The sequence below is a fragment of the Canis lupus genome, chromosome 35 (genome assembly GCF_048164855.1).
Source record: "Canis lupus baileyi chromosome 35, mCanLup2.hap1, whole genome shotgun sequence".
Lineage (NCBI taxonomy): Eukaryota > Metazoa > Chordata > Mammalia > Carnivora > Canidae > Canis > Canis lupus.
In genome coordinates, this window is record NC_132872.1 from 22,779,267 (window position 1) to 22,800,243 (window position 20,977).

General features: G+C 35.6%; 1 protein-coding gene across 15 annotated transcripts in view; it reads right to left on the reverse strand.

Moving 5' to 3' along the window:
* ZPLD1 (zona pellucida like domain containing 1) overlaps positions 1-20,701 on the reverse strand; it is an 80,568-nt gene extending 59,867 nt beyond the window's left edge. For 2 of the 15 annotated variants that reach the window (XM_072811608.1, XM_072811607.1), the window contains exon 1: positions 15,070-15,309. The gene's annotated coding sequence lies outside the window, so the exon portion shown is untranslated. Of the gene's footprint in view, positions 1-5,332; positions 5,481-5,680; positions 5,770-6,603; positions 6,623-13,156; positions 13,379-15,069; positions 15,311-15,565; positions 15,634-19,597; positions 19,745-20,558 lie in introns of those variants that run through there. The other 13 variants (XM_072811596.1, XM_072811595.1, XR_012024138.1 and 10 more) reach the window with 13 other exon arrangements.
* Positions 20,702-20,977: the final 276 nt, after the last annotated feature.

A 20,977-nucleotide genomic window follows, 5' to 3' on the forward strand; every position in this document is an offset into this window, starting at 1 on the left:
GCTGAAGGCAGGCGCTAAACCGCTGGGCCCGGGGTGCCCAGCAGATTTTTTTTTTTTTTTAATTCATCGCAGTTCCATAACAGAAATCTGAAAACAGAACCTCTAAGAAAGGACAGTGCTAACTAATGCCACAACATGGCAGCTTAGGCCTGCGAGAGTCAGCCAATCAGAAACATAATGCATTTATGGAACTACAGAAATGAAATTAAGGTTGAGTTTTTATTGCTTTGATACAGTTCTGACCAATAAAGTGAAAGGTATAGAATCAGAAGCAAAACATTGACAGGTAAAGAAGTAGTGATCCTTTTTCCCCACTGGGGGACATTTTCTTCCTGTGGCTCTTCTGTCATCAAATGATGTAGGATTTTGTGTTTCTTTTAATAACCATGACATTTGACATCACAGTTGATGAGTCCTACAAATAGGCCGCCTGATCATGTCATGTCCTTCATCATCTTCAACATCTTTCAGAAGAAAACCCAACTCTATGATGTAGCAAAATAGAACAAAAGAAAGAAAAATCGGGGGATCCCTGGGTGGCTCAGTGGTTTAACACCTGCCTTTAGCCAGTGCCTGATCCTGGAGTCCTGGGATCGAGCCCCACATCAGGCTGCCTGCATGGAGCCTGCTTCTGCCTTTCTGTGTGTGTCTATCACAAATAAAAAAATAAATAAATAAATAAATAAAGACAGCACAAAATAAGAAAATACTTCATTAACATTTAAAAAAAAAGAAAGAAAGAAAGAAAGAGAGAGAGAGAGAGAGAGAGAAAGAAAGAAAGAAAGAAAGAAAGAAAGAAAGAAAGAAAGAAAGAAAGAAAGATCCCTGAGATAAGATTCCTACTTACCTAGATTCCTACCAACCTCAGATCTCTCTACTTCCATACCCATTCTACGCACCCTGCACTTATGTTCCCAAAGATGAAAAGGGATTTCACACATTCATTCCTTTGCTCATGTTGCTGCCTCAGTATGGAAAGTTCCTCTTCCCAACTCCACACCCTCTTATCAGGAACATCTCTCCATTCAATCCTTCCGGAGTCAGCTCAAACATAGCTCTTCTTTCAGATATTCCTTTATCAAGACAACACTTCCTGCCCATGGAGTTGACCATTTCCTATTCTATTTCCACCAGAGTCTCTGCACTGTTCTATAATAGCAGTTCTTCAAATGTGCTACGTTGAGATCAAGGTTTATCAGCATCAGCACTATTGACACTTTAGACTAGATAACTATTATAGGATGTCTTAACATCATTGCAGCAGATGTAACAGTATCCTTGGCTTCTCACTACCTGCCAGGAGTACTCTGACTCAAGTCATGACACCCAAGAATATCTCCAGACACTGCCAAATGTCTGGTGGAAGAGGGGGTTCAAAATCGCCCCAGTTGATTCATATGTATATCTTTGTTTTTGAATAAACTTGTAAACTTCATAAAAGCAAGAGTATTATGTTCACCTTTGCATTTAGGACATAGCAAAATGCCAGGTCCACTACAGATTCTCAAGAAATTTTTGTTAAATGAAGAGTTATTTTGTTTTAATAGGGACAATATCATACTACCAAAATATAGAAAATCTAGTATATTAATTTCTAGTCCTGACCAAGATAATGCTTTACTTTTTAAAGATGATATCATTAATGAAATTAAATTTTCTATTTCAACAAAACATTAATTAAAATCCTTAAATTAACCACTAGAAGTAACTTATGTTGATTTTTATATGATTTTAAAACAAAAGAAAATGAGATTGGTATCTAAGATTACATCTATATGTATATAAAACTCTTGGATTAAAAATTGCTTGAATTAGTTAATTGATTCAGTTTTCTTTTAAAAAATGTTTGTATTTTTTATGTTCTCTAAATAGCTTTAAGTAATTGTTTCACTTTTTAAAAAAAAGTTCACTTAGCACATTTTATGCCTTATAAGTAATTTTTTTCAATTTTTATAAATTAAAAAGCATCAAAATACAATCCCTTGCTAAGTCTCCTTCTCATTCCATTAATATTGATGGCACACATTTCTATGATAGAAATGACAAAGCACAGAATTTTTAGAAACCAGAAATATATTACTTTAATTTGAAGTACTTATTCAAAATAAGTTTCTAAATAGAATCGCTATGCCAGAATTTAAATATATGAGCACAAATGCACATTAAACACAAATACACATAAGTTTTTAAAGTGTATATATTCCATGGTAATCATTTTAAGTCTCTAAAAGATTAGTATTTTATATTATTCAATTATTTTAACTTCTTATATCCAAATTATGATAAATTACATTTGAAATAGAAAGCTAAGCAAAAGTTCTTTCTAATTTCAAGTTAAATCTTATCTAAAAAATTGTTTAATTTGAAAGTAAAATTCATATAATTTACAGAAGGTTTATATTCAGTGGTTAAAGGATGGTATGTCTAACTGAGAGACAGTTTAGTTATATGAGCTCTGGTTATTTATTAGTTAAGCATATTTGAGCAAATATACTTTAAATTCTAACATATGACACTAACTGGTCTTCATTTTTTCTTACTCTTCCTAATGATGCAGTTTCACATTAAATGCCTATAGCCTTAGTGAAAATTTTAAGTTAACTTCATTTTACAGAGAATCTGAACTTTATAAACAAATAAAGCCATTGACATTTTCATTTAACCTCAAGTATCTTTAACAAACTAAAAAAATACCTTTTGTATTTAGCATCTGGATCTTTTACATATATAGCAATAGAAATAACAAAACTGCCGTATTAATCTAACTTTATCTCTGTTCTTTTTAAGACATAGCAGCTTTTTATTTTCCCTCAAATTTGGCATTATAATATTTCCTAATGTTCTTGTTATGTTTTAAAAATCCATAAATATCCAGGCATGTAATTCTGGATTTTTTTAATATTTCTTCATGTATTAGTATATCTTATTGTGAGTTCTAGAAAATTACTACTTTAAACTAGGGGTCAGTGAACTATATATGGCCTGCCGGCTTAATCCTATCCATCAGCTATTTTTGTATGGACCATGAGCGAAAGCAGTTTTCACATTTTTTAATGGTTGAAAAAAGTAAATTAAAAAAAAAAGAATAACATTTCATGAAGAGGGAAAATTAATGAAATTCGTGTTTCAGTGTCTATAAGTGAAGTTATTAGAACACAGTTACACTCATTTGTGTGCATATTTCTATGGCTGCTTTTGAACTACAATGACAGCTTTAAGATGTCATGACAAAGACTCACAAAGATTAAAAATATTTACTTTGTGGGTCTTTGCAGAAAAGTTCGCCAATCCTGCTTTAAACAATTAGTATGTAACCCTACATAAAATAATATGCAAATCTGGGGGACAGGACACAATGTGTTTATAGGAGATTTCTTTCAGCCAATCTGAAACATTGGTCATTAGTAATAAAATACTTATGATATTCATCCAATATTTGAAAAAGTATTATTGAACTGGTCAAATCAATCATTTATGTTTTTGAGGTATACTTTACTTTAGCACATCATTGAAGTCTTGAGAGTTTGGAATTCCTATAATTCCCCACTCAAAATCAACGCAGATGTCTAGTAACAATCAGCAATGACTCTGGATCTATGAAACTCAGCCTAATATTTACTTCATCATGTCTTGGTAAAGCTGTTATGCCCGGTTTCTAGTTACAACATTTTGTAATGAAGACAAAACACAGCAAACCAGATCAAGCTGAATTTATAGTCTTGACCCAGTTTACATTTCAGCTTAAACACAGAAGGAGGAAAAAGCACAAATTTGGTAAATTAACCAAAAAATTGAATTCCTTGCAAGCAAACACTACTAATAGGTATTTAAATGATACAAAAGATTATCATCCTCTACTAATGATCTTAATGCTATTCAAGCTATTGAAAAAGCTACAAAAACATAAATCTTCAGTAATTCACTGTTTGATGTCATGACTAAATGGATTATAATCTGAGCATCCGCTTATGGTTCAAAAGTTACCTTCAAAATAAGATTTCCTAGCAGAAAAATCTGAATTTTTTTTATCCTCTGGATCATTATCATAGGGCTTTTTAAAAGGAGGGGGAAAGCTTTAAATGTCTTGAAAGGAATGTAGAATTTGTTGCAATATCTAGCATCATCTTGTTATTATATTATGTGAGGCTATTAAAAAATAACAATTACTATATTTTATTTTGAGGACATTGCTGAAAATCTCTAAAATGAAAGTACATACAGTATACTTATAGATTTTTATATTTAGCCAAGTATTATAGTAGTCTGTAAGGAAAAATAAAAAAACCACTTAGGTACATTTAAAACTGTATGACTAGGAGCAATATTTAAATAATAGCTCTGATATGTGTCTCATAAGATAAAGCTAGTGACTAGAAAATGAAATAATAAATATTCTATTATATATTAACATAAATATTTGATTTTTAACTAAATTCAACTCCTTTGCTGTTGCTAACAAAGTTGTTTAAGCTGACAACTTAAACAGAATGGTTTTTCCTTGACCTCTAAAATGAATCATAAGAAGCCAGTTCCCAGTAGCAAAACAAATAATATCATATTCCTGAGAACTAAAAATTTATTTCAAATACATGAGCCTAAGAAGTGAGGTGTCTTCCTTAACATGAAAAACAACTGGTCTTACCAAAGGCAGTCTTGGAATGGAAAGAGACTTAGAGATCATCCAAGATATGGATAGAAATCACCATGTTTCTTTCCAGGTTACATGAGTTCCATGTGGATTATAACAATACGAGACTCATCATTAAATTTATTTTCATTTAAGAGAAAATCAAACCACAATTATTTTCAATTATCATATTATCTTGGTAATTAGATATGATGCCACTCATATTTACCCAGATTTTTTGGTAAGCTGGATCCCTGATAAGATATCTCATTAATGGAACAGCCATGGGCTGTAGCCGACTGGGAGTGGACTGTGAATGGAGCTCTAGCCTCAAATACAACGGTGTAGCAAAGCTTGTACAACTTTTGACCTCAGACCCTAACTTCAAAGTTGAAGAAGCTGCCAAAAGAGTAAGTCCTTTCTCCAAATCCAACCCAAATGTTTGGAATGAGACTGCAGTTCTTAAAATAAAATTTTCTTTATACTTTTCCTCACTCAAATATGGGAAGATGCTTTTCATTTTGCTTTTGCAATATTCAAGATACTCCTCAGCCCAATCCTTACTTATCACTGGAACCACACCACCAAAAGAATTATAAGGAGATTGCCTTATGACACAAAAAAAATATTAAAGTGAATTTTCCATGGTTACTAAAAAGGTAGCATTTGAGGTCACTTCAGGTGGCTTCAGTGCTGGGCACTTACCCAAGGCCCTGGTTCTGTGGAGTCAGCTGTCCTCCATGTGCCTGGTTCTGCTGCATGTGACTGAGTGTTCAAATGCCTGGCCTTACCAAACTTTTTCAGAAAAGATTCAACCCTTCAAATGAGAGAAGAGTCGCTCATTATGAAAAGCCTTTAAAAAGAGAGAGAAAGAGAGAAGAAAAAAAAAACAAACTGGATTTTTGACAAGCAAATTCTTCCACAGTCTCAGAAGGTTTTGCAAGACTAATCATCACCAACATGAAACTTGAGCTCGTCCTTTATAGACCTTTGTTTCCTTCCAACTATATCTCTTTCAATTTTCATTTCATTCCCTTATTTTTTTTCTCCTACCTGCTTTTGATCTTCTATTTTATACTGCACAGAGGTCTTGAGTGGTATGTGTGAAGTGAGCCACCGTCAGCCTGATGAGGGAAAGCCTGCTGGTCCAGGAGAAAAAAGATCATAAAGTAAGAAACAAGGCCTGAGATTGGATTGGGAGTCAATCTGCACGGTTATCAGTGTTCTGTTATGCTTTGTGAAGATGCCTGGCCCTTTCAGTGCTACATTTCATGTAGTGATGAAAATGGGATATGGAATATCATCGTGAAAAATGGTTTGGTTGGGATCATAATGACTAAGAGGCTGTCAATGCAAAAAACCCAACAGGACCGAATTGTAAAGGAGTTAGACACTGAACCTGCTTCATAATCTCTGCTTCTGTTTAGGGGCCTCCAAACAACACGCCCATCAGCCTTTGGAGGCTTTGGACTCAGCTGGATGTCATCTAAACCTTCCACCCCAGGAACTATTATGATTTCTCACTGGGAAGGGAAGTGAGAAGCTGGGATTCAGGCACCATGGAAAACTTTTCAGGATATTCTGACCAAAATAAAGCTTTATTTTATGCGCTACTGTGCTTAGGGATGACCAAGCAGCAGACTGAAGCCCATTGTGTGGGTTTATATTACTCTGCCAGCTGTTTAATAATGGCTGTCCTGAAAAAGCACATTGCTTTATCAGTAATACCCTGGCATATATCTTTATAAAATTTTATTTTATTCAATTGGCTCAAGATACTTTAACAACATTTACGTTCTCAATTTCTTCCGTACTGAAGCAAGTTGCCCATGGCTACTGTGAACTGAGATTCAAATCTAAGAGTTCAGCCTTTTAGAATCTCTAGTCCATTCCCTGAACCAAATTTTCTCTCTAAGTGGTAAGTGAACTTAAAGCTAATATAACTACTAAAAAAATAATAGCTGGAGGCTACTCACATTGCCTTCTATGTCCTGTTTAGTGTTGAGAGAGAGTTGGTGCTTCCTAGACCAGACAAGTCAAGGTTCACATTTTTTCAGAGAAGTGTCAGCTCCATAAACTTTAAACACCATTCTACTCATGAGCAAATAGGACATACATGAATATGCCAATTTTTTAAATACCATTAATATAAATTCCTTTTTTTTTTTTTTGGTTAGGAACTCTTATTAAAAACACAAAAATGATTCTAAGAAATCTCTCTTAGGTCTTCCTAATTATGTTGACAGGAACTTCAGCTTTTCTTCATTCTCCAGAGGCTGTTTTATTCTATAATGAAGCTTTTGAGCTAGGTGTTTTCAAGCGATCTTTCAGGTTTCACTTTGAATATATGTCTGCCATGTTCTTTACCATTTTGAAAGTTAAAATAAAAATGCAGTGGGTTTAAGCATCAATTAATAAATCCTGCCATTTCCAGAAAAAAATCAGTGGCCTCCACCCTATGAGAAAATGAGCATTTCATAAATATTGAAACCACTACCCACATTCTCTATAAGTTGGTTAGCTAAAAAGACAGTAATTCCATTAGAGGCTTTCAACAAGGAAAAAATAAAATAGTTGAGATAAAGTAACTGAAATTATTTGTTACTATTTTGCCATTAAAAGGTAGTGAACAGTAACGTCATACATTCCACTAACTTCTAAGAGAAAATTTTAACAGTTTTCAGAAAACTCTGAGCCCTTTATTAGGGGATTTCTTGTCTTACAAGCTGTGCGACTTAGCTGAATATTTGATTAGTTGTACCTGCAGCATATGCTTGTATCTGGGAATAATTTTAGCTATATAAAATATTCATCAGTATTTGATAGCACCAGAATTGGAAATCTGTGCAGTTATCCCACCCACAAAAAGGATTTACTTAATGTTTCATAGTAAGGCCACCAAATGAATGCCCTTGAGTTCCTAAAGGGGGCTGAATTTAGACCTCAAAGACTCCCTGATCAGTAACCGTTTCTTCAAACTGCCTGGGCTCCTGACTTCCTTTAAAAAATCATATAACGGGACACCTGGATGGCTCAGTGGTTGAGCATCTGCCTTTGGCTCAGGTCATGATCCTGGGGAATCCCTGGGATCGAGTCCCACATCGGGTTCCCCGCAGGGAGCCTGCTTCTCCCTCTGCCTATGTCTCTGCCTCTCTCTGTGTGTCTCTCATGAATAAATAGATAAAATCTAAAAAATGAAGTAATAAAAATAAAAATCATATAACTAAACCCTCAGTAACTGAATTGCTCCAGCTAGAAAATGAAAGTAAAAAGCCCTCTTTGTCACATGGAGCTATAATAAAACATAGTTTTAGTAAGTCAATACATTAGGATCTGGCTTATAGGACAGGTGCATCTTTTCTATCATTCAATATAAATATCTATCCATGATGAAACATAACGATGAGATTTTGTCTTTTTGTTATTAAGGTCAAACCTAGAAAGGTAAAATGGACATTCAGCAGCAGCCTGTGTAAGGGGTAAGAGACAAAGGTTGACTTCCACTGTCTTCTCACAGTTCTCTCTCAGGGATGGAACTGCCCCCAGGGCTTAGTCCTTGCCCTCTTTACCTCAGTATGTACGTTTGCTTTCCAGATGATTCAGTCTCATCCAGTTGTAAAGCACCCACTTTCTTGCGTCCTACATAATTTACTTACTTCTAGGTCTTCTCCCTCCTGACACATACCTGAATGTAATCCCTCCTGTGGGTTCTCCTGTTCCCTAATGCTTGCCTAGCCCCCAGGGGAATGCCTAGTATGTAGGTGGCATCAATAATATATTCTGAATGAATGAAGGAATTAAAGAAAGACAGTACAGCATTACAGAAAACATCTATGATTCTTTCTTGTAACTTGTAAGTGGTGAAATCTATTTCTTTCAAGATTAAAGGAAAAGGTCTTCTTCACCCTATAGAAATACCTCTTACTGTAGTTTTCTATTAAAGCAGTTTTAGCCTCACACTAAAGAACTATATTATAAAATAAGCATAAGAGCTTTGTACCTCTTAACTCTATGCTTGATGAAGTTTGTACCATGTGAATGTTTAGCCTCACTTGCAAAATTCCTGTTTGTTTTAAAATGGACCCAAACTCAGTGCTATAAAGGAACTCATAACAAACATATATATATATATATATATATATATATATATATATATATCAATTTTTTACTTTGATATAATCAATTAATCCAGCAACCAGAAAATAGTTTTCTGGTATCATGGATTCTCCCCAGGCAATTTACTTTTCATTTCCTGCTATCACGTGGGCATCACATAGATGCACCCCAATGGGCTTCTTACTGCAGAGCTGAGTTGTAGGAGAGCCATAGGTTTTTCAGGTACTTATAAAATCAGTTGTAGCCCATGTACTCTATACGCAAATAAATTGGCTCTATGTCCTAACGAGATTTCAGTCCACACAGTATTGTAGACAAATTATAAAAGCAGACTTAGCCACACTTGAAAGAGGGCCCAAGCAAGCTTTCTACATAAGTGCAATCGATTTCCCAGCTCAACAAGTAATTTAACCAAATATTTCTAATCTCAGGAGTTTAAAACCTGAATAAATTAGTCTTACTACTTGATCAGCATAAGTTGTTAGTTGATAAGCTAGCAAGCAGCAATACAGCCAGACTAAGATTTTATTGTATCGCAGGCATTCTTGCACCACAAAAGGGGAAAATGTTATTAAAGGAATGTTGAATTTATTACTTTAAGATGCTCAGTAGAAATTCTGATAGATCGTTGCTCTTATATCACATGATTCTTAAAACCTCTGCTTTTTCAGGTATTTCTAGAGACTTCCCTTACATAAAAGATTTACTGATATATCCTAGGTGCTTTCAGTGAAGAATTCATGGTAATTACAGTATTTATAGTAGTATAATTTCTTGCTAGTTATTTATTTACAGATGATCAATTCCAGGAACTAGCTTTCCTAGGTATCTGATATTGAATACCTTTAAGAAAGCTTATAAATCATCCCCACATTTATATGGCATTTCCTTGTTTCTTGGATTACTTAAGCACTCTTATTTCTGGAAACACCTAATCAAAAGCATTAAATTTAAAATAATTGTAAATTGGAGTGCTGAGGGCTATAAAAGTGCAATTACTGTATCAGTTCACCAATACAGCCCTATTTGCCAATAAAAGCACTGAAATTGTGGTTTGTATTTCCAGCAAATCTTGGTTGAAAGCCACAAACTGGATAATGGTAGGAAAAATTGTTCTAATCGTATCTCTATTGTCATAATTAGGCAGACCCATTGCTTTTAAAACCAAAATTTCTAAGAAATTTCTAAGCCAGAAACATAGGATACTATAGTAGTTTCAATACATATTCCAGAATGGTAAGGGTTTGTCCTGAACTTTTTGGTTAAATTGGGTACCACCTCTTTCATAGAACAGGAAACAAACGAGGACTACAAAGGCTGAAAGATAATTTAAATAAGGGATGTGAGCTTCCAGGTGAATGGGCCTAGAGCACGCTGAGTTAATAGCAGGAAGGAACCAATTGGGAGCACAAAGCTTGCCTAAAGACAACAACAGTTAACACTTTTTTCAGGAATTGTTCCCATTCAGAAGTACATTGCACAGCAAGGTGGGAAATTCGAATTTTTCAAGACCAGATCAAGGATTTTATTTGCAATTACTCAACTTTTATGTGCTACCTCATGTTTTTAAATCATTTTCACATATTTGGACTGGATTATAACTTTGAGCTACCAATTTGCTATCGTGCCTAGAAGTCTGAAAAGTCAATGGTATTTCTTATTAGAAAAAAATGGAAAAAAAATGAGAGAGTTTCCTGCTTAGATCTTTTTCTTTTTAGATAGTACTGGCCATTTAGCTGGTAGTGACATTTTCTTGAGTCAGAGAGTGAATTTTGTGCACCCATTTACACATTCATTATACTAACTAACCAAGAGGCCCAACATCACAGTTTCATTGATATATTTTTATCATATAATAAAGTACCACATCTTGAAGGGAGAAAATAGTAAGTCCAAATGTACCACCTTGATATTAGTTTTACTACAGTCACATCAAAGCAGACAGGTTATAACATCACCTTTACCTTTTGACACATTCAGGAAGGTGTTAAGTACCATTACCCTAATGAAACAGAGAATAGAGATGAAGAACAAAATACTATCTAGCTTTTCAAACCTATGGTTTTGACCTATAGAAACATACGTCATGGATGAAAATGCAATGCACATGTAAAAATATTCTCTTTGAAATTTCTTCGTGAATGGCACAATATTAGTCAACTTGCTTCTCCATCATTATCATTTTTAAAAAATGCATCTAATTCCTCTCCAAGTGGTCAACATTAAATATGGTCATAAGAGTACGTATAGAAAGAGAGATGACAGAGAGAGAGAGATCAGGTGGTAGAGGTGATAAAGTAGAAGGAGAGGGAAAGAGTTGTACACTCTTGGTTCTCTTTCTTTGTAGAACTCTGACTCATAACAGCAAGTTAATGTTATACCTTTTCTGCTAAATTCCATCTCCCCTACCTAGCAACTTTACAGACTTTTTCCTTTTCAGTTTTTATTTGTCTGAACCCAAAATGAAAAAAAAAAAACCTTTTATTTATTCACAACAAACTTGATCTTCTTAGAATCAACTCATAATTATTAATGGCTAAATGATTCTTTTGGAGATCTGATTCTGATGTCCCACATACTCACTGTCTGCCCAGCTTTATCTCAAACATGGAAGATAGAATCATATTTGTTTCATTAAAGTTACTTTGTGAAGTCAGATCAATGTATAAAGTAGTTGGAAATGGTCTACACCTGCCATAGTCAATGTCCATTTTGGAATGTTGTTACTGTTTTTTTCAAATATAAAAGCTAACTTAATAATGCTTCTGAATCGTACTAGACAAATTACAATGCTTAAATTGAACGACATGGTTTATTCTTACCTTATTAATGTCTCAGAAGAGACCAAACTCTGAATAAATAATCCCGAATCAGTATTGAATTGAGCCGATGAACTCCAATGGGATTTAGACTATCTGCTAATTCTCCTGGGTAAAGGATTTCTTTTACATATGCTGGGATTTGGAGAAGTAGAATCTGATTTGCCTCTAGCTCCTATCTTTTCATCCCATAGTTAAATATTTGTGTACAATAAACTTTTGCAACCACTTTGTGTTATTTAAATGCCAATATATCTCTTCCCCCACAATGAACATAGATGGGTATATTAAGGACACACACACAAAAAGTATTTTGAGAACAGATGCAATTCTTTCTCAGGATCTGGTGTCTATTAAAAATTACTTTTTGAAACATTTGATAATCTTTATATAAATTATTAGGTCAATTTTTTCCATTTTGCCTAAGAAATATTTTGGAATGTGAATATTATTACATTTTTATATGACAGAAATATACTGGTATTCTTATCTGATCCCCCTTCCCATTCCCCATACCCTCTCCTCTTTCTGAACACAGGCATGTGTAGTAAGCCTTTCACAAACAAGGCATCCATTCAGGACTTGGGTACTTGTGCCAATTTCCATTCAACAGGATTCCTATGCACTTGTAGGTGCCAAACAGCAACTCCTGTGTTTCTCCAAAAGAATTCTTAATAGAGAGGGGATTAAACTCTAAGTGGCTTCCTGATTTCACCATTTCTGTAGTCCAGTGTTAGGTTGCTGAAAGGTTACTTCATTTGTACCATCAGGAGTCTAACAGGCCTTAGAAACTGAGTGAGTGATGTAATGATTTGTGTGTGTGTGTGTGTGTGTGTGCGCGCGTGCACGTACACAGGAAACACTGGAGTAACTAGCAATCTGTTTCATTAAAAGCACATAGACATTTTTGAGCGTCTCGTCATTTTTTGAAAGCAACTCTTCTGTGATGCTCTAAATTTCAAATGAAAATGCAAAATGTGAGATAAAAATTATTGTAATTGGAATAATAGTCCATATAGTAAAAGAGAGACAAAATTAAATGAGCGCATGTATTTGCCCAATACCGATACTCAACTCCACTCTAAGCAAATATTTACTCATTATCCTAATATAAAAAGTAAAACGTCCTTAGGGTGGCAATGCACCTATAAATGTCCAGTCTATAAATGCCAAAAACCATATTGCAGCAACAGTTCCACATGTTCATGTTCAACTAGATCGATATATAATCAAGAGGAAAAAGGAAACAGAGCTCACACTGAGTGGAGGACTCTCCAAATTATCAAACTTGAAATTAAACAGGAGAGAAAACATTAAAACTATTGCTTTTATAAATATAATCAGTCATCTGGAAAATGAGTTCTATACAGATATAATAAGTTCCTGAGAATAATTTGTACCAAGTCCAACCAGTGCTTTCAGTTTTGTGCAAACCATCTTAGTGATGGTTTCTGGTTCTAAGTATCGTCCAGCATCTTCTGTGCTCTCCATGTGCTCACCATGGGCCTGCTGAAAATATGTAGTTGAACCACACGATCATGCAAGGTTATTTATGAAAAATTTATTTGACTTGGCCCCACACTTGAACTCTTACCTTAAAAATCAAGAAGGTGCATTGCTGGAATAAACAGCTTCACTAGAGTCCGTTTATAATTGCTACTTTCACAAGACATCAAAGGTCCATAGGAAAGAGTTGTTTACTAATATCTGTCCTAAGCAATTTTCCTTCTTTCCAAAGGAGTGTGCCCTCTTCAAGTTTTAAGAAATACACGCCAGAGAGATTAAGAAGGATTAGGAAACAAATAGTCCGTGTAATCTGAAATTAAGGAATGAAGTTAATATATTTGATAGTTTAGCATTGCTTTAAGTTGATTTTATTTTATATAATATTTTTATTACAATGGTAATACTCTGGCCAGTGACACATGTAGGTCTGTTTTTGTCAACAGCCACATACTCTGCTTAACGAGGACTGACCCCAAGGTCCATTATACTAGATATTTGGTTTAGAAAATCTTCTAAAGATCAAACAAACTTTTTCCTGAAACTCACTATATTATTACATTTGTTTATTTTCAGCCATGGCTACAGCGGGTGGTTTCCACCTACTTCGAAACTGATTTAAGGGATATTATAAGTAAGAGGAATAGATATAATAAAGCTATTATGAAAACTTCAAAGGACAAGAATCAAACAGGAAGGAGGAATATAGTTTAAGAATCTACAAAGGAGCACTGACTAAAACCTGAACAGTATTTTCTATAGCAACTTTGTAGAAAATGAAGAACACATTCTTTTTTCTACTGTTTTTATCACTGCTCTTAAAGAATTAAGAAGGAAAGGTTAAGTGATAGGAATTTTTTCTTTCCTGTAAGTCTCTCAGTGGCCTTCTGAGAATTTCCATTTTCTTCCAAGTCTTAGCTCTCATTTTCTACAGAAATCATCCTCGTGCCAGTTGTTTTTAATTGCCATCCTGATATCTATTCATTCCATCTCCCCTTCTAATAGAACACAAATTAATTTAGTGGGTAATGTTTCCGTTTAAAAATACTTAGCTTTCCACAGTCCCACGAATCAGAGGATGGGCTTGAGGTGTAGTTCTGGGCAAAAAATATATTGTAGCAACTACAGTTAAATATTGGGCTTTTCAGAGTGTTATGTCTTCCTAAAAACATGGGCAAACCTCCTCGACATATCTTTTGCTCTTTACCTTTACCCTTTCTTCCTTCTTAGAATTGAAAAGTGATGTCTAGAAGGGTAATCTCTCTCCCTCTCGCCCTCGCTCTCCTTTTTTTTTTTTTTCCAAATACAAGGAGAATGTGCATTAAGGATGACAATTCTAAAAAGCAGGGAAAGTCTGCACCTCACTGTCCTCCTGTCAACAGCCCTGGAGTACTATCTGCCTCCAGACTCTAGTCACATGAAATGGAAAATAAACAAAATAAGACACTTTAACTGAATTTCCATGACATACAGTTGAATACAACCCTAAATCTTAGTCTTCCTTTGAGTTTCTCAGCCTCACTCTGGTTTAGCTGCCCCCCCCCCTCTTTCCACAGCATCTCCTACAATCCCAAACACAACCTTTTCTCTCCCTCATTGCCTAAATTTCAGGAAGAGAGAGACCATGTCAAACTTCCAAGTGCAGGTCCCCAGAACCTAGCTCATGTCTACATAGCACATAGGAAGCATCTATTAAATGGGGGAATAATAAAGAAATTAGTGAAAAAGGACAACACCCACTTCTCTCTACATCTACTACAACTAACTGTTACATTTATTACTACAGCTAGGGTTTTTTTTTAAAAACCTAGACTGTTGAAGTCGCTTCCTCCTTGCTTAAAAACCCTTCCATAGTTTCCCATTACCCTTAGAGTAAAATTCAAATCCCTCCCACCTTCTGGGAAACCTGGCACTGCTCTGATTGTGTGTCTTTCCTTTTCCTCATTACATTCTAGCCACACTGGCTTTCCTTCCGTTTTTAAAACATTTCAAGATCATTCTAACCTTAAGATCTTGTACCAGATGTTCCCTTTCCACAAATTTTCACATGTTGGCTCCTTCTTGCCTTTCAGATGGCAGCTGAGATCACATCCTCAGAGAGGTCACAGCTGACAAGTCAATGTAGAGGAACTCATCAAGCTCTCTGTCCCATAACCCTCTTGTGCAGCTGTGGAGAAAATATTCTTGTTTCTGCAAAGTTAGGGCCTTCTGGGAACACTTTAGTGAAATTTGGAATCTAGGCTAAAACACAATCCTTACAAGGTAATTTAGGACTGACTAATAACAAGAACCCCAGAGAGTTTTATCTCTTCAGAGGTATGTGTTTACATTTCAAGGGGAGATGAGACCCAGGGCCATGGACACATTCCAAAAGGAGGACGCAGGATCCTTCCTATTATTTTTCCAAGGAAACGCTCTCAAAAAAAGAGGAAAGTCAGCTGCCTTTCTGTCCTGTATAAATGTCCAGATTCATTTAGGGGAGGAGGTTGGGGGTACTCACCTACCATACAGACTCTGTATATGTTGAGTGACAGCTGGCTCTCACTGCATTGCCCCCGAAGGAAGACACTACAGCACAAGGAAACGGGGCATTATTATTTGCTATAAATAAATAATGATAAATCTGTCTGCTCCAGAAACCTCACGCTAGCATTCAGGATAGCATTGATAAATACATTATCATAAATCTAACATCTCCTAGATTTGTTATAGTTTTCGTCATTATCTGATATTGGGTATCCACATCACTCTATGGCGGTCCACAGGTTCAGTCTTTGCTGTCTTTACAACTAGAGCCTGAAAGAGCTCCTAGTAGGAGATCGATAAACACTAGTTGCATGAATAAATGAATCAATCACTAAAATGACAATTTTTTGAAGAACTGGATTGTGGAGCTTTCTAGTGAAAAAAAAAACAGAAGGGAGATTATAAATTTTAGAAAAATGATTGCTTATTTCAGGTGGCCTCTTAAAGAATAGCATATGTAACATATATTTGAAAACTTAGGTTTTTATAAATGCCTGGAATGGACACATTTTGTTTTTTTAATGGACTGATTTCTTAATGACTTAGCTACTAGCTGTGTAGTTGACGAGATGCTTATTTTGGTATAAACATTGAATAATTTATCTGTATTCCTGCCCAGCTGCAGAGCAATTGAATCGAGCAGGACCAAGACTTCTCTCAGAAAGCAGTTTCAGTTCTTGCCAGAGGTCTGAACAAGAACACAATTAAATTCTCAGAGTTCTGCAAATACATTAACTGGAAAACTTTAAGACTGTACTTTAATAATTCTCAATCTCCATCATGTGAATACTAACAATAATTTGAGGAAGACTACACCTTAATGGCATTTCAAGATGAGTTACTCTCAAAATACACTCTACAGAACCTGCAGATTAGACCTGTTAAGCATCATATCCACATGGATATTGAAAAATGTCTTCCAAAAATGATCATTTTCATTTTGGTAGACTTGATAATGAGCTCTTACTTCTGATAATATTTGCACTATTTGTTCAAGCTGATCATTTAATTGTCGAAATAAACATACTGACATTCTAAATATTGTGTAAATATAGTTCTTAAAGATCCACTCAGTGGAATTGGACGCTGTAACACCCAATGCCTTCCGAAGGGTAAAGTCTGGGTAAATAAGAGTTGAGAATTTAATATTGTATAGTTGTGCCTTCAGCATAATCCATAGAACAGGGTGTCCTGATTGGCAGGTAAGAGACTTTAGCCATCTCAGCAGGTATATTCGTATAGTAAAAAAGGATGCATAATACTCTATTAATAGTATTTCTAAAGATCATCTATATACTTTCTGTATGGGTTTTCTTAAAATCATCTTATTTCCCAAATAGGCATCTCTCTTGAGAAGAAAATGTGTTGATACCCCATTATCAGTATTTCCAATTATTTATTAATTCATGAGGCTCTTATAGTTTGGTAGACATGAGCAGCTCTCCAGAAGCTAAGACTTAAAGAGAAAGAAAGAAATCAAGTTCCTGAACCTACAAAAATGAGAATAAGATCGGAAACAACAGGGACACCAGAAGTATCACTACATTATATATTATACATACATTATATACTTTTGTTATTATACAATATACAAAGTCATATTAAAAGGGTGATGTTCTTGCTAATATCTGATCCATGTAAATAAAGTGTTTACAAAGGCCTAAGGTGAAGGCTAACTATACAATTTGCAGAGCTCAGTGCAAAATGATAATATGAGCCCCTTTTCCAAAGCAGGGGAAAAGCTTTTTCTGTTCTATTGTCTCTCAAACTATCATAGTGACTTTTATTTTCATTTAATGTTGTGCTCCCTTGGGAATGAGGATACCTGCTGGGCAAGTACAGACCCTCACAAGTGTCCTCTCTGCACCCATGCTGAAACTCATGCTGGGAACAGAAGGCAGCAGAAGTCACTGGGTGCAGTCAAGGGAGTGGATGACTTGGCACCCCACCAGGGGAAATAAGGAGATGACAGGAGGCAGGATCGTATGTGAGAAGATGACTTCAGTGCATGCTCCATCATCCCATCAGGATGATTTTTGATTATAGAAGATAAATTTAAAGATAAAATTATTAATAATTCAAGATGCCCACATTGTATCAAATCCTAAACATGGGACCTTATATGATTGCCTTGTTCACATATCCATGAACCTGACCCTTCCTAAGCCAATAAAGAGTCTCCCTGTTCTCAGTCTGGCTCTGACTTAATTTGCTTCAGTTATTTATCTTTTTTTCTTTTTTTTTTTTTTTTTTTTAGTTTTTATTTTAATTCTAGTGAGTTAACATACAGTGTAATATTAGTTTCAGGTGTACATTTCCATATAGCACCATGTGCTCATCACAAGTGCCCTCCTTGATCCCCATCACCTATGTAACTCATCCTCCCACCCCACCTCCCCTCTGGTTACCATGTTTGTTCTCAACTAGAGACAGTCTTACATTTCTTGTACCCAGTTCTAGTATTTTCAAGGTCAGAGAATATCATTGATGAGTATTATATAATCAATAAGGATTAAAATAGTTTTTTTAAAGATGTTGAGAGAAGAATTTTAAAGACGGAAAGAATCTTAAGTTATGTAGCCCAACTCTTTCATCTGACAAACAGAAAACCAAGGCCTCAAGGGGCTAAATACTCAATGTCACCACCAGCTGGTCAGCAGCAGGGCAAGGAATGGAGCCCACCCTTTCTCACTCCCAACCCAGACCTCCTTTAGAAGGGTTGAGTGAGACAAAGAAAGAGAAATTTTATTTCACCAGCAGTTTAGATTTTTAAGAAATATGTTCAGGGGTCTAGTTGAAGCTGACTCTAACGAGGCATGTTAGTAAAAGCTTGGAACATTTATTCAGCACCACAATGCCCACGTGGAGTGGATCATATTATTTGGCCTCCAATGAATTAGGAGGTGACATATTGATAAAAATTTCAGATTTTATTTAACATATTTTACCTTTATTGATTTTAATCTATAAATCCCTGGAAGATGTACCCCTGGTCGTCTGAAATTTTAGGTTGTTGCTCCTTTCACCACACAACCCTATGTCTTCTATTAGCTATCTTTCTTTGTTTTCTGCAATTGAGAGTCAACATTGCTATCTGATTTAATTTAAGATTTTAAGTAACTAAAATTTCTGCCTCCATGAGGCAGGGATTTGGAACAATGAAAACTGAGGAACCATCTTTCTCCTAGATAAGCATGAACAGAACAACATAAGCTAAAAATGAACTTCAGAGAGATGAATGAAGGAAAGGAAGATACTCCATCCTCTCCCTGCATACCAGAAAATGGAATGCTGAATAAGTCTCAATGAGCTATTTGTTTAGAGAAATGTACAGATTATAAAATGTACTCGGTACGATTCTTATTTGGGGATCATCATAAGGCCAAATGCTTTTCTCGTGAGTTCACTCAAGTTTACAATGTTTATAATACAGTAAAATCTATAGTAATAAGTAGCAATCTATGATCATTATCATTGTCAGGTAAAGAAATGCTACAGTGACTGGTACTAGTTTGAAAGATAGTGATATCTTCCTAAAAATATTTTGTTACTCCAAGGACTAGAAAAAGTATATACTACTAAGCCAAGTGGCTCTTGGAAGAAGGGCCCTGAGGATATTATAGCTTTTGATATAGTGTTTTCTGTTATATAAAATGTGACCTCACGTCACAGAAGACCACTTGGTTGACAGAGTTCTTCCCATTGGCATGCTGCTATACTGGGTGCTATCTCTGGGCAGAAAAGAAGCAGACAGCAACTTTCTTCCATCAAAGCACTGAGTTGAACTGGAAATACAGACAATATAGAGGAGATAGATGAACGGTTAATATATTCTGTTCTGTCTTGGTTCTGGTCTCTACTTAGAGCTGTGTCACTGCTTAGATCTAGATCAGTCGAGTTTTGTTTATACCAGCAGGGAAATTCTCCATCATATGTTTTATCAAATCCTAACAGAAACACCTGGAGCGCAAAAGCAAAACCAGATTTACTACCAATTCACACTGACCTGAAACGTTGTTATCAATTCTAACTTCAGTTAACGCGTAGTCCCTGGTGTTGTTCTCTGGGACAGTTCCCATGCCCTCTAGAATTTAGAATCTCTATGAATGCCTCGGTGAGGGTAGAGTACCCAGGCAGCCTGTGCATCAAAAGGCTAAAAATGAAAAAGGCACAGTAAAATAAATCAGTTGGACTACTTAGTGGTAAATGCCTCATTTTCTTGTTGTGTTTACCCTTCTGACCCAACAGAACAGCAATGTATATCCTCTCCCTGCATTCTTAATAAGGTTATTTGCACTGCATACCTAATGAGTTTGTGCCCGATGCAATAAATTCTCAGTTCTGAAATGCGTGCAAGAGTGTAGACATCATTATTGGAAGAATTAACCTTGTAAATGAGGAGCACCCTTATTGAAGCTCTGGATTTTGATTATTCAAGAGTGACATGGGAATACAGGCAGTTTTCTGCAGAATTATGATCAGCCTTGCAAATAGCCACACACTGTGAATAAGTAACAATATCTTGGCAAGAAGTGAAAAAATCTGTCTTCATTTAAAAAACATCTCTGTGTTCGTTTGTGATTTTCAGTGCCAAGTGGGGAGAGAAATATTGTGTGTATCTCTGATACATAGAATTAAAGGCTTATTTAGCAGTAGTGATCTGTATTTTGAACTGGTTGGACTGCGCAAAACTACAAAGAGGAAATGTAGGCAGAAGAGAACCTTTTGGAGCCACACCCTCTGCTGCTTACAGTGCCCAGAACACCCCAGATATTTTCCTATGTCCCAGCCTCCACTCAATCACACTATGCAACTTCAACAGTCGCAGCTAAGATATACCTGGATACACTAAAATTTTATCAATATCTTGACTTATTACGAGGTAACAGAATTCAAAGGGTATAATGAAGGTACTAAGTTAGAGCTCAAAAATGAATAATTAGTGATAAAGAAAAAACAAATATTACCTCACTTAAGTAAAAGCCTGAGACAGAGACTTCGACTTTAATTCCTTCCAGTTTTCTAACCAAGCAAAGACACTGAGGTTTAACATGGGACTTGGAGATTCTTCTTCCTTCTCCTCTGATTCATGATAGCTATCTCCTCTTCCTTGTACCTTGAAGGAGCACAAGGGGAGGATATTTCAGAGTCTATAATTGAGAATAATGTTAAAGACCTATTAGCTTGGAAGCAAAAGCTCATCCAACTAAAGTCCTTTAGCCCATGGATAACAATCAACTACCAGGCCTGAGCATTAGGGAGTAGATAGAGGAAGAGTTTCCCTCTCTTCCATATGAGTACCTACAGACTTTATAGCATCCACAATAATAAGTATAAATCCCACTGTTGCTGATGGTATAGGTGGAGTAACAAGGGTGTACTTATT